This window comes from Marmota flaviventris, chromosome 6 (genome assembly GCF_047511675.1).
Source record: "Marmota flaviventris isolate mMarFla1 chromosome 6, mMarFla1.hap1, whole genome shotgun sequence".
Classification (NCBI taxonomy): Eukaryota; Metazoa; Chordata; class Mammalia; order Rodentia; family Sciuridae; genus Marmota; species Marmota flaviventris.
The window spans coordinates 148,388,569-148,401,678 of record NC_092503.1 but is presented as its reverse complement, the minus strand read 5'-3'; the positions used below and the strand labels follow the sequence as shown (position 1 = coordinate 148,401,678).

Genomic DNA, 13,110 nt, shown 5'->3' with positions numbered 1-13,110 from the left:
GTCAGACCCTGGCCATTTACTTCATTCTTACCACAACCTCAAGAAGGCTTTGATGATTAAAATGGAGATTATTCAAACCACTTTTTGGATATAGAATGCCATTGATCGAGGGTCACATGGCTAACAAAGTTCAGAGACGAAGGTTAAAGTTTGCTTCTCTTGCTTCACGTTGCACACGTTGCACACGACACCACCCAGCCTCTCTCATCTCGGTCAAGAAAATCCCAACAGAAGAACAGAGCTGGGGAAAGAGGCCAGTACTAATTTTAGTCTGTTTCATGGAAAAGAGTGGCGGATCTGTTTGATGCCCAAAGACGGGAGCTCACCTCTGCGTGGACCTTTGAAGCAAAGCTGTATGCACTGGACGAATTTCACTCTGGACTTTCTGGATGCTGGGAATCGAATTGTAAGTTTTGACTCTCAGGTAGGTCTCTGAGGTAAGATTGGGGTCAGCTGTGTGTGACAAGAAGCCATGTTTCTGTTTTATGAAATGAGCACTGGGGCCGGTGTGGCAGGGCCAGTGTGGCTGCTCTGTAGGAGCGAAGGCCCCAGCTCCTTCAGTTTGGTCCCACCCTCTCCTGTACTTGCACGGGCGGCCCCCAGGCCTGCAGGGGCTGAGATCTCAGCAGTTTTCCACCCTCAGGAAGGAGAAGTGGGAGGGGAGGCGGCTCTGCTTCCCTGTGGACACTTCCCGGAGTTGCACACGACATCTTCTTGGTCAGTGACCGCCACAGGCTGTGTCTAGCTGGAAGGCGCTGGGCAACGGCTCCCTGAAACAGCAGAGAGCTCTGTACTAAAGAGGACAGGTCCCGGGGGACAGCAGCAGATGTGGTGTGCTGCTCTTCCCTCAATGTGTGAAATGAGAGTAAAAGTTTGGATAAGTTATTAATTCAAGATGAGCAAGAAAGACACTAGCTTCTTGTTCCAGGTACTTTTTTTTTTATTTTAACTAACAGTAAGCTAGACCCGTGTTGTCTTAGACCTGGGATGTGGTGTGTCCTGAGTGTTTAAATTTAGATGTTTTTACAAAATGTTCTTCTTCTTCTTCTTTTTTTTTTTTTTTAAGGAAAAACCTGTCCAGTAGCATCTCCAAATAAATCACTACAAAGGTATAAGGCTGTCCCCTCCTGTTCAGGACAGCCAAATGTGACACACTGCTATTAACTAATGACCGTTTAACCTCAACCCCCACCAGTAAGGAGGAGGAAACAAATAGGTTCTATTTTAAATGAATTTGTCCACGTGAACCTGTGCAGTAAAAAAACGATATGACAATAGACGGATTATCACGATGTTTGTAAAGCAATTGAACAAAATTGTGGGTCACATTTTTGCTTGTGGCCGTGACCATCAAGATTAAAAGCAGCAGAGGTCACGTGTGTGTTTAAGAAATGTGTTGGCCTAACACCTCGTGTGTGTGTTCAGTGCTGCTTGGCTTCCATATGGGTACCACACGCTTGGCAGGAATGCCCAAGAGTGTACGGTGCCTTCTCTGTTTTCTATGCATTAATAACACAAGTGGGGACAGAAGAGAGTTTGGCTAAACTTTGAATGAGGAGTAGGATCTGGGTAGAGAAGAAGGAAGTAGGAGGGATGTGGGCCCCACAAAGCCTTGGGGGTGAGGAAAGCATCCCCACCTGTGGTCCAGTGAGGAGGTGAGGGCTGGTCAGAGTAGAAGCGGGGAGTAGGAGGGGGTGTCGCCTGGTAGGTTGTGAGAGACCCTAAGGCCCAGATACTGAACTGGCGCTTTGTCGTACAGGCAAGGAGGAACAAGAAATATGTCAGAGCACGTGCAAGAGCGAGGACTAACACCAGCCCTGGGAGGGACGATGGCCTACTCTGACCTTTGGCAGACAGCCAGTAAAGGAGGCGGAGGGAAGTGTCGTGCTGGGATTAAGCCCTGGAGGGCAGAGTGCCATGGAAATCAGAAAGGGACATCGGGAGGATGGGGGCGGGGTTACCAAGCTGTGAAAGGTCTCAGATTTGAAGGTGCATGAGAAGCGGTGTCCCTGGCTGAGGTCAGGCAGGTGGGCCTGACCCGGCCTGTCAGGAAGGAATGGGTGCTGGGGAGCCCAATGGCAGGTGGAGGTGACTGAGCCACAGACAACCCAGGTAGGAGGGAGGTGAAGCAGTTCAGAGGGGGCCCCTGGCTCCGCCCAGCACCCGCACCCTGAGATGGGGAGAACTGCATGTGTTCAGGGCTGGAACAAAGATGCAGAAAAGAAACAGTCATGAAGTGAGGTCCCTTGGGTGTCAGGGATCTGAAGCCCAAGAAGCTAGCCGTCCTTGGGACTGAGAAGATCTCCTGAGCTTCTGGGGCACCGTGGGAACATGACCGACAGGGTGGATGTTCAGCAGAGGGGGGAGCTCTGGCTCTCGCTGGAGCCTGGGGCTAGGAGGTGTGGAGGGGCTTTGGAACTTCTGGTCACGAGCTGGGCTGGATGGGGCAGGAGTCCAGAGACTAAGGCAGCAGGAGATTTCTGCTAAATGTGCATCTTGAACTGGGAAGAGCTGTTTCTCCATCCGCTCTCCACCTCCTGAGAGCAGAGAGGTAAACAGGGGTGCCCACCCCCCACATGCGACTGGCACATTGGACTTGACCGGGGCCTTAAGGAGGCAAGGGAGCCCGTTGGCCATGTGCCCTGGGGAGGGCAAAGACAGGATGGGAGTTTCCTGCCCCACTTCTTCCTTGGAAAGGATCCCATAATGCATATGTAGTAATCATTTTGCAAGTGTCTCCAGGGAAGTATTTTATTTCACAAGAGCAGATGTTGAAACAGGGTTGGTTCCCTTTGGCCACTGGACTCCTCTGTTCTGTGGCCCAGGTGAAGTGCTGATGGCGTACTCAAGTGAATACGTGGGGTGGGTCAGAGCCTGCTGCCACTTGGAGCTGAGCACAGGGGTGTCCCCAGCACCTGCGCTTGAGCAGTAGCTAACATCTATTTTTGTACTTTCTTTTAGTTTGACTCAAGGCCTTGACCCACAGGACCTTGTGGGCATTTTTACATAGTCTGGGTGACCTTGGCAAGAGCAAAGCCCATAGATACAGAAGGCGGATTTAAGAAGCAGCTTCCACATCCGCAGCAGATGTGAGGGGTCCACAGGCAGCCCGGGCCACGGGAGTGAAATCCTCTGGGCGCCCTGGCTTCTGGTTGGCTTTCAGAGAAAATGAACAACAACAGACCCAGAGGGGGGGAAACGATAGAATGTGGGACCCCCAGGTGAGTAATGGCACCTGTTCCTTCCCTCCCATGCTCAGCTGTCCTATGGCTCCAAAAGAACCCTGTTTCTCAGGCCCTCGCTCCACAGTTACTCTGCCATGCCCAGTTGATTTGGTGTGGGCTGGTGAGTCAGAGTTCAAGGCAAGGGACAGGATCCCTGTGCAGATGCAAACCATCTGTGCCCAGCCTGAGCCAAGTCCTCCCGAAATCCACTTCTCCGAGCCGTCTAGTCCCATTGCCCCTTCTTGGGGCTGGGCTTATAAAAGCCTGAGCTTGTCTTGTTTGCAGAACACACTGATTACTAAATGGAGCAGAGAGCGCAGAGCGGGGAGGCCATTAACCCACAAGGTGCCTGGGAACCACAGAGAGAATCTATGGTTCGCTTGGTCCCCGAAACCTGGAGTCACCTGCAAGCTGAGAGCCTTAGGAGCAGTAACTCTGGTTTCTTCTATGGGGCATTAGGAACCTGAGTTGTTAGGTTTGGAAAGTGTGATTTTTTTCCCCCCTTGATCTTTGTGTTAGGTCTTCTGAGAACTCCAGATGGCCTCACCAGGGACAACCTTGATTACTCTTGGAAGGGAGCTGCTTTTATGCAATTTCCCTGGAACCTGCAGGTTGAGATAGGGTGCCAGGGACGATAAGGCACAAGGTTAGGAGTAGTGCTACCGAAAGCTTGGCTTCCATCTGTTGGGTGACCTTGAAAAAATCCCTTTACTTGCTCACTATGGGGTCAACCTGTGGACCCATGGGTGGTCTGGCTGTTTGCTGGTGGAACTCACAGCAGAGCTGGGAGGCTGTGGGGTGGGCGGGATCTCTCCAGGAAAGGGCTTTGAACTCCTTGCACAGAAAAGCAAAGAAAAGCAAGATAAGGGACGTCCAGTGATCAATGCTCAATCACGTTGTAATTGTTCTTTAGGCTCCACCGGAGCCCAGAGACCCCTTGTGAGCTCCAGGCTCAGAGTATAAAGCACTGCATGAACATTCCGGCTTCCCCCGACCTGCAGACTTTTCTTAGCCACTGTATTGCACTAGTTCTGCTTCTTGTGTCAAGGGACATTTAATTTGATTTATCTTTTGTCTGGGTTAGGCTGAGTGAAGTCAACTAGCCAACAGATCTACAGTCATTTCCGGGGAGGAGACAAGGCTCAAGGGCAGGTCTCTAGCAGTTTAATCCCCCCATTGAGGGGAACCCAAGGTTTGGATTTGAAGAGGACGTTGTATGTCTACACAGCCGTCCTTCCTTGGCTCTCAGAAGCCTTCCAAGGCAGAGTTCATGGACTGTCATGAGCTTTCAGTTTTGACCTTGATTAGAAAAGGGTGGTTATGAGGAAAACCAACGCTTTTCTACTTTTGTTTTGGATGTGCTCTGTGTCTTAATAGCTGTTGGGTCTGATCTGCAATATTAATACTGTCAAGTTTTGTGTCCGTCTCTTCTATGCACATCTATTTATTTATTTATTTATTTATTTTAGGATCAGATGTCTTAGCTGTCACCTGCTGCAGACAGTGTTGAATCTTAATACAGAAAAGCAAAATAAAAAAAAAAAAATAACCCAAACAATAGTTTCAATAGCTTTTTTTTTTTTTTTTTTTAACTTGAGATCATCTCTCATCTGAACAAGAAAGGCTGTATCTAGAGCAGGTCCCTAGGAGACTGTTTTTCCCGTAGACTAGGAGAATTCTTTGCATGGTCCTTTCTCCAACCTGTATCCCACAGAGACTGGAAATCTCAGACCAACTCCAAATTCAACCCACGACTCCCGACTCACGTGTCTTGCTCCCCGCAACATAGTTATTTTTCAGAGAAAAGGAACCTGGTGGCACTGATTGTTGCTTCTTTCCTGCAATCTGGCTCTGAGGCCTGCAATCTCCCCTCCTGGCTAACAGCAGAGCTAATGACTCCCTGTCCTGATCTGTTGCCTTGCTCCTGAGGAGGGTCCAGCAGAGCTGGACACTTTCCTAGCATGACTTTTGGGGTCACAGGAGATGGCCTCTTCTATTTCTATAGCCCTGACATCTGTCCTCCTTCAAGCTATTCCAAGCCTTTGCATTCATTTTGCCACAAAAATATCTGGAGAGAGGACCCTGGAATCACGGCCTGCATTTCCTCTCTTCTCATCCACCCAACACTTTATTTCATGGTGGCTTTTGCCTATCACTTGCCTGAAATTGCTCTGGCAAAAGTTAGCAAGGGTCGGGCATGGTGGTGCCCACCTGTATAATCCTAGCAGCTTGGGAGGCTGAGGCAGGAGGATCGTGAGTTCAAAGCCAGCCTCAGCAATGGTGAGGCACTAAGCAACTGAGACCCTGTCTCTCAATAAAATACAAAATAGAACTGGGGATGTGGCCCAGTGGCCCAGTGCCCCTGAGTTCAATCCCTGTACTACCCCCTCTCCCATCAAGAAAAGTTAGCAAGGACCTAGTTGCCAATCAGATGGTTTGGGTAGGCATCCCTAACCTGTGGACTCTGAATGTGGACGGAGAAAACACTTTACTTTTTGTTAGCTTAAAACTGAAATTTGGAATTTCCTTTAATTATGAATGGAAGTAATAAAACATTAGAATATTAACGTGAAAGGTATTGCAGATATATATATATATATACTGGGGATGCTTTACCCCTGATCTACTCCCAGCTCATTTTATTTTTTCTTTTGAGACAGGGTCTTACTATGTTGCCCAGGCTGTCCTTGAACCTTCGATCCTCCTGTCTCAGCTTCCTGAGTAGCTGGGATTGCACGTGCACACCACTGAGCCTGGTTAGTATAATGTATTAGTATTCAGATAACTATATTTTACTATAAGTGGTTTTAGTTATTACTGAATATCTTGTCTTTGATGTATTTAATATTATTATTTTGTGGGGTCCACAGTCCTCACCAGAATGTCAAAGAGGTCCCTGGTTAAAACAAACACAAAAGCAAAAATGACAAAGAAACCCGATATTAATCATTAGCCAACAGATGTCTGGGTGTTTCTTCTAAGGGCCTCCCACTGCAAGCTCTTTCTCTGCTGTTTTTCATTACTCTTTCCTAACTCAATTTATTATTTTTCCCTTAGTTCATGTCTTTCATTTAAGGTTTTCCCATGATCCTGATCTCCCCCCTGCCCCTGCCCCTCCACACAGAGTGGGCAGTTCTGTAGGGTAGAGACAAGTGACTAGGCCATCACGGTGCAGTCTGCTGTGTGCTACAGACACTTAGGGGACACTTGGAGAAATGCCTAATCCAGTCTTGAGAGGTGGGACAGACTTGTCATCAGAGGTGACCCCAGGCTGTCCTGGAGGGCCATGTAGACTTAACTAGGCTTGGTGGTAGGAAGGGGGGGATGGCTACCAAGGACTGGTCAGAGGGCAACGGTGGCCAGACTGTGGAATGCTCTTCAAACCAAATTAGGAGTAGCCACCAAAGGGATTTGAGAGCTGTGTTTTACAGAGATTTCCCTGGCTCAGAGTAAAGATGGGTTGGAGGGAGGAGGTCTAGAGATGAGGGAAGAGAGGCTGACAAACTGCCCTTTGCTCATTCATTAATAAAAAAAAAGTGTATATATATATATATATATATATATATATATATATATATATCTGTGCGTGTGTGTGTGTGTGTATACATATATATATATATATAATTTTTTTGGTATTGGAGATTGAACTCAGGGGCACTTAACCACTGGGCCACATGCTGGGCACTGTGTGTGTGGGCCTGTGTGTGTGTGTGTGTGTGTGTGTGTTTTGATTTTATTTTGAGACAGGGTCTCACTGAGATGCCTATGGCCTCAGTAAGTTGCTGAGGCTGGCTTTGACCTCATGATCCTCCTGCCTCAGCCTCTTGAGCTGCTAGGATTATAGGAGTGGGCCACCGTGCTGGGCTCCTTAGCTCATTCTTGAGTGTATCACACGTGTCCATCCTGTGCTCATGCTTTCCTGCTGCCTAAGATGCCCTTCCAGCACATCCAATGCTCCTGGACAGCTGGGGTCCATCTCCTGGGCTTCATCCTCTTTCCTGAGTTGCCTGACTTCACCACTGTGTTCCTGGAGGAAATTTAGAGTTTTTTTCCCTTAATGACTCTGGTTCTTATCTCATCCTTAAGTTTCTTGAGGGCAGGGACTTGGCCTTCTTCATCTTTATATCCCTGGCACCTAACATGTTGCTGGGTCCCTAGTAAATCCCTTGAAAGGAGCCAGACTAAGGGACGGAAAGTGCAAGGAGGCTCTAGAATTTGTCCAAAAATATGTAGCAAAGACAATCTGAGAAACCCCTTAGAGCTGTCCACAGAGTCATTCGATCTCAGGATAAGAAGGTCATCAGTGGCCTTTTTATTTCTTTTTTAAACAAAATTCCCCCTCCCTTCTCTTTTTCATTCCTTCCTTCTTCGTTTCTTTCTTTCTTTCTTGGGGAAACCTTTGATTTTCGTGGAGAAGACGAATTTCCCTCCAGGATGAAACAGAAGAGACTAAGAAAAGGGGCTGAATCTCAGCCAAGGTAAGCTACAGATGAGAGGCAGAGCCTCAGGAAACCTGGCCCCTGGTGGCTTGCCCTTGCCCAGGGCTGGCTTTCCTTGGGGTGGGCGGGGGGCGGGCAATGGCAGCTCCCTCCCAGCCTCCACCCCAAGCTGGTCAACACCCTTGAGGGCCTCCATCATTGTTGGAGGAGGGGTGGATGTGGTGGGCCCTCATCTGGGTCTCAGGTTCTAGGTGACACAGAAGGACAATGAGGCACAGACTGTATACTATAGCTGTTTCCCAGGGATCTCCAGGCTCAAAATGGAGGAAAAAAAAAAGTGAAAGGTTCAAGTTCCTTATGCAGGTGGTAGCCAGAGAGCAGAGAACCCTGGGATAGAAAAGAATGTCATTATACAGGTGGCATTATAGACTTGCTGTGACCTCAGGTGAGGGGAGAGGGGCTACTAGAGGGCTGGAAGGGATGGCTGTGCATACAAGGGACTCTTACTGTCTACCACGGAGACCGCGGGTCACTTACCAGAATCAGCCCTCTTTGCCTTCCTTCAGGACCAGGAATAAGTGGTGGTGGTGTGAGAGCGTCAGCCACCGAGGAGGCGAATGGAACAATCCTTCTTCTCAGGGTCCCCAAAGGAAAACTGAGATAACTCCCAATGGCAAACTAGGCAAGCCCAGTTCGTGTGGAACCAGCCCTCCGGTGAAGACTCCTTCTCTTCTTGCCTTAGCGACACTTTGCTGGGAAGGCTCAGGACTCACTGGTTGGGCACCTCATAAAGCAAGTTGTTGAACTCTCTGGGTTAGAAAAACTGAGGGGCATAATGTTCAACGAGGTATGAAAAAGAAGGGGGTCCCAGTGGCTCAGGAGGCTGAGGCAGGAGGATTGCAAGTTCAGAGCCAGCCCCAGCAATTTAGCAAGGCCCTAAGCAACTTAGTGAGACCCTGTCTCTAAATAAAAATAAAAAGGCTGAATATGTAGCTCAGTGATTACGCACCTTGGGTCTAATCCTTATGTGGGTGTGCACACATAAAAAGGGGGGTAAAATTTAAGAAAACTTTGGGCTGAGATTTTGGCTCTGTGGTAGAACACTTGCCTAGCATGTGTGAAGCACTGGGTTCGATTCTCAGCACCTCATAGAAATAAATAAAATAAAGGTCCATTGACAACTAAAACATATTAAAAAAAAAAAAAGAAAAGAAAACCTTGGCTTAGCTGGGTACAGGCGCACACCTGCAATCTTAGCAACTTGGGAGGTTGAGGCAGGAGGATTGCAAATCTGAGGCCAGCCTCAGCAACTTAGCAAGACCCTGTCTCAAAATAAAAAATAAGAAGGGCTGGGGACATTACTAGTGACACAGTGCCTGCCAAGCGAGTCATCCTTTTTTGGAATTAGACTGGATACCGTTGCCCTCCTTTCCTGGACTTCATGGATTTTCAGAAGATCCTTGCTTTTTATCACTATAGCTCTTAAGAACCTGGCTTCGCAAAGCTCTGGCATCATCGGAAGGAGTGGGGCACAGTCTACCGTCAGTGTGTGAGTTAGCGGCGTCGGGGAGGTGCTGAGCTGGTGAGAGTCTGTTCTGGCTGGGCCCCATCTGACAATGTTGAGTGTGGTGTGTTTTCCTCAAATTTAAAGCAGCCTGCAGCAGCCCTTTGAATTGGGTTTGACTTCTTGGGGGTGTCTCCCTGCCCAGTTTGGAATTTTGCATTTAGAAGGCAGACCGGGGGCCTGGGAGAAAACGAAAGAGAAAGTAAGTGCTGCCCAAAGGGCTCGACCCCAGCCAAACCCACATTTGCCACTTTCATAAGACAAAGGCCCTTGAGGGCAGTTAGCCGTAGAACCATCCAGTAATCAGGTCCTGCGGAAGTGGACCGGAGGTTTAAAGCTCTGCTCTGACGCTTGTCACAGGAGCCTAATTTGATTTAAATTAATTTTAGTGAAACAAATCTAAAATTTTAGTTCCTTGGTCTCCTTAGCCACATTGCAAGTGCTCTACAACCTGGCACAGAGGTCAACGGCCCCACTACCACAGACTTCCATGGGACGGTGCCGCTCTGCTCTGAAGCAAGGGTCAGCAAGCTACACCCCACCAGCCCAAACCAGCTGCTGCCTCTTCTTATATAGCCTGCGACCAAAGGATGATTTTTAGTGTTTTTATGTGGTTGCCAAAATTTTGTGGTGAATGGTTGTCTTTCTTTGTTCTCGAAGTAACTACAAATATCCTTGTTTCTGCTTCGTGGTTCATACCATCTGAAATATTCTCCAGATCTTTCTAGAAAATGTTTGCCAACCCCTGGTCTCAAGCAGCTTCAAACTACATTTGAGAAAACTGAGGCCTAGAGACCGATGTGACACACACAGCTCGGAAAGGGACAGTTGTCAACTTGGGCCTTTGTTTCACCTGCTCTTTTACTCTGTCCTGACCTCTTTTCTTCTAAGGGTCTCTGTTTTAGTTCATCCAGCAAATAACACGATGGCTTCCTTTTATGGATTGCGAACGAGAGAGGGAGTGATTGATTTTTTGAAAAGACATTGATTGACGTTCACTTGGAGTTCACCAGGAGGATCACAGGGTCAGAGCCCAGTGTTTCCAAAGGGCGTCCAGTGTAGACTCCGGGTTCTCCTCTCATGCAGCTGCAGATACAGAAGCAACCAGATGGCGTTAAAAGATGATCGACATCATTTAGTTTAAAACTCCCGCACTGCCATCAGACCGCGCTGCCTGTGATGATCTATGCATTAATATTTTTTTAAAATCCTTTAAATCTTATGATTAGTGTCCTTGATGTTTCAGTAGATTCATGTGGTGAGTTAAAAGCCTTAATTTGTCAAATATAAACACTTTAAATACACTGCAGTTTTAATAACCCTGTTGGGCATTTCCTCATTTTAACTTTAATTTAAAAAAAAAACGCAGCAACATCTCGAAATTTGAAAGTGGCTCGAGTGACCTTGACTGTCTTAAGCGATGGCACATTTAAGCAGATCCTCTGCAGATGGTTGGGTTGCAGGAAGGAGCGGTACCACCTACAGCCCATCCCTGTGATTTGCAAGTTGCGTATTTACAAATTTGCCCTACTTTCAGATTTCTACTTGTAACCCCAGGATGTGGTCATGTGGAAGATCAAGTTGGTCATGAAGATCCTTTTGGCTGTGTTACAACCGTGTGGGTTTGGATTGGTGGGGGTGGGGGTGGGGCCGCCGTTACTCTCTACCTGGAAATTACAGTGTGTACCAGGAAGGAAAGAATTCCTTAAATCCAGGGTAGATGGATATGAAGGTGAAAAGAGAGCTGCTTGGCTCTTGGGAAGCTGGGATCATGAGCAAATATCTAAAGGGAAGGAGATGTAAGGCAATTTATCCATTGATTGTTCAGGTTTCTTGCTGGGGACCAACAGGGTTTAGACCCAGCAACTGGGCGTATGCTCAGGTTCTGAGGATGCGTTCCTTAGGAGGTCTCTTTTTAAAATTTCTCTTCTTCTTTAAAAGGGGGGAAGTTCCTCGAGGTTATCGAGAGCACAGGAGCTTCTTTCTGAGCTCCGGAACATTTGTGAGAAATGGAACTTGCACGTGTCTATTTGGAAGCCTTCCTGGAGCCTGCTGTATCCTAACTCGTCAGTGTCAGCGCTGCCTTCTAACTCTGTGCTGCTTTCTGTGGCGTCTTCTGAATTAGCATCAGGTTTTTGTCAAACATGGAAATGTTCTCCTAAGGGGGATGCCGCTTCCTAAAATCTACAGTGTGTGTGCGCGCGTGCATGTGTGTTCGCCTGAGATTGTGGAAGGAAACCTTGTGCAAATCCCAGACAAGCAGAGGTCACCTCTCCAGGACAGATCGGCCTGAGCTCTGGAAAACTAGGACCCACACCATCTGACTTGGCGAAAGCAGTATGTGTGGTGTGAAAGCCCTGACTTCCTCTGCCCCAGCCTACCTGGGCTGGTTCCCTATGGCATTAGTAGGACAACCATCTCCCAGTTGCCCACGCCCTCTTCTCTCACTGACCACATCCAACGGGAACATCCCAATGTCATGCACTCACCGTAGCCGCTGCCAAATCCTCGAGAACATGCCCTCACATTTTTACTCACCCATTTTTAAAGTCTCCAAACATGGCTTCTGTCCCCAGTTCTCTCTCTCTTTTTCCTTTAAAATGTTCTGGTCTCTTTCTGATTTAAGACTCTGGAGATTCCTTGTCACAGTCCGGACAAAGGCCATGCAACCACGTATGATAAAGACTCTAGGGCCTCGTGCATGCTGAGCACGCGTTCTGCACTTCCCCAGACCCTTGGCCCCAACAACCTCTCTCTTCTTAATTGTTAACTTACTTAGCAAAGTTTGGTGCTTTGCCTTTTTCTGGTTCTTTTGTCTAGAATGCTCTTCCTAAGTTCTCTGCTTGGGAAAGTCCCATTTGGTCTTAAGATCTGTCTCCAGGGCTTCACTTCTCTTCCATAGATGAGAATAAAATATTTAAAGACGAGCGTGATTGGGTTCTAAGCAATTAGGACAGAAGCCATGAAGGGAGTCTGCACAGCCTTGCTTCAGCGTGCTGGGTGCCCACTGTCTGGGTCTACCCCCCCAGCAGAGTGTGCATATCCTCCTTTGTGCCACCCAGGTCCTTGTGGAGGTGCACAGTGCCAATCCTGTATTCATTCAACAAGCGTTTCATAATTGCCTGCTCTGTTTAGACCCTGGCTAGATGGTGATAAGATGGGAAGGAATGAGACGGTGCTTTTGGTCTGCTGTGGTCTCATCTGACAGCATTTAAACCGTGTGATTATCTTCTATAGGAGCATGAGGTCCTTGGAGGGTGGGGACCAACTCTTTTCTCTTAGCTTCCCAGAGATCCGGCTGGTGCCTGGTACACAATGTGCTCAGTCAGTGTTTGTGGAACGAGGGCCTCCGACTGGGATCCACAGCATCTGGACTCATTGTTGGGGGTGTCAAGGTGTTAAATTGATTCAGGGGGCTGACCAGTCATGAACCCAAGGGCTCCAACTAATGGTAGGGGATGATGTTTACTTATAAAGGGGTAACTTCTAGAAACAGTTTATTTGCCTCGGCTGTTTCTAATTCAGCTTTCCCCCCCCTCTTTCTTCTTGTTCTTCTTTGAATGGAAAAATGTCACCCACTCACTGGTTTTATATAGCTCCCATTGAAGTAGAACTCAATGGAAATCGTGCCTATTAATTAGAAACCCAGAATGTGGGCAGCTTTTGAACTGCTAATTAAAACACTTACCAATCAGTTTGCATTTGTGTTTTTTAAACCTCTTTCTTTTCCTGAACCTAGAACTTTCACCTACCAGAGAAGATGAGTTTTAAAAAGGCAATTGCTAAGAGTGATTGTATCAGGTTTTCAAATACCTCCAGTGAAATCTCAGGGCCGGGTGTCTTCCTAGCACTCAGAAGGTTGTTAGCGGGGGCTACAGAGGAC

General features: G+C 47.8%; 1 long non-coding RNA gene across 1 annotated transcript; it reads left to right on the top strand.

Moving 5' to 3' along the window:
- The first annotated feature begins 2,968 nt into the window (after positions 1 to 2,968).
- LOC114102593 (uncharacterized) lies at positions 2,969 to 9,347 on the top strand. Its single transcript, XR_011707894.1, has 4 exons — positions 2,969 to 3,221; positions 5,885 to 5,980; positions 7,642 to 7,702; positions 8,230 to 9,347. It is a non-coding gene; the product is annotated as an uncharacterized lncRNA (long non-coding RNA).
- The last annotated feature ends 3,763 nt before the right edge of the window (positions 9,348 to 13,110 follow it).